The following is a 1,069-nucleotide window of genomic DNA, read 5'->3' on the forward strand; positions in this document are numbered from 1 at the left end:
CATCGATGAAAGTCCATGTAAACATCACAATTTCCCTTGTGAAGATAAAGTCCATGTAAACTCACAATTTCCCTTGTGAAGATATGTACCATGTAAACATCACAATTTCCCTTGTGAAGATATCACGTGTGAAAAGATATGATCTACACGTTAAAAGATATGATCCGGCATGTTCGGTGCAAATATCCCATCCCTTTCGAAAAGTTTTAAATTTACAATTTAATGTTTTAACCTGTATATAATTTTAAATTTACAATTAAAAATCGTAAATGTAAGCACTACAGGTCTTAGCCTACCATATTTAACTGGACATATAGATGTGGCAGGTATATCGGTGTCCCATTTTAGACTACAGATGTGAAAAATAAAGTCTTCACTATAAAAGTAGTCATATCACTATTAGATATAGGGGTGTGTCATATACCATTCTAGATGCACCTCGATAAAGTTATAGATAGACCCTTTTTTTATAACACTTACTTAGCACCGTGAGATATATGGGTGTTCCAACCAAGACTTAAAGTGTACCGAATAGCCTTATAAGTATTCCGTTTCTGGCTATAATGTGAAAAATCAAGTCTTCACTATAAAAGTGGTCATATCACTATTAGATATAGGGGTGTGCCATACACCACTCTAGATGCACCTCGGTAAAGCTATAGTTAGAGCTTTTATTTTGAGAGTTACTTAACACTGTCATATATATGGGTGTTCCAACCAAGACGAAAGCTGTACCCAACCACAGTATAAGTGTTCCATTTTGGCTATGATGTGCAAAACCGGGTTGGCAGATAAAGGTAGTCCTATCACTACTACATATATGGATGTGCCCTTCACCACTATAGCTGCACCTCGGTACAACTATAGCTAGAGGTTTTTTTTTTGAGTTACTTAGCACTGTCATATATATGGGTGTTCCAACCAAGGGGATAGCTGTACCCAACTGCAGTATAAGTGTTCCGTTTCTGGATATGATGTGCAAAATCATCCAATCAGATAAAAGTAGCCCTGTCACTACTACATATATGAATGTGCCCTACACCATTATAGATGCACCGTGGTACAGCTA

Source organism: Ananas comosus, linkage group 14 (assembly GCF_001540865.1).
Source record: "Ananas comosus cultivar F153 linkage group 14, ASM154086v1, whole genome shotgun sequence".
Lineage (NCBI taxonomy): Eukaryota > Viridiplantae > Streptophyta > Magnoliopsida > Poales > Bromeliaceae > Ananas > Ananas comosus.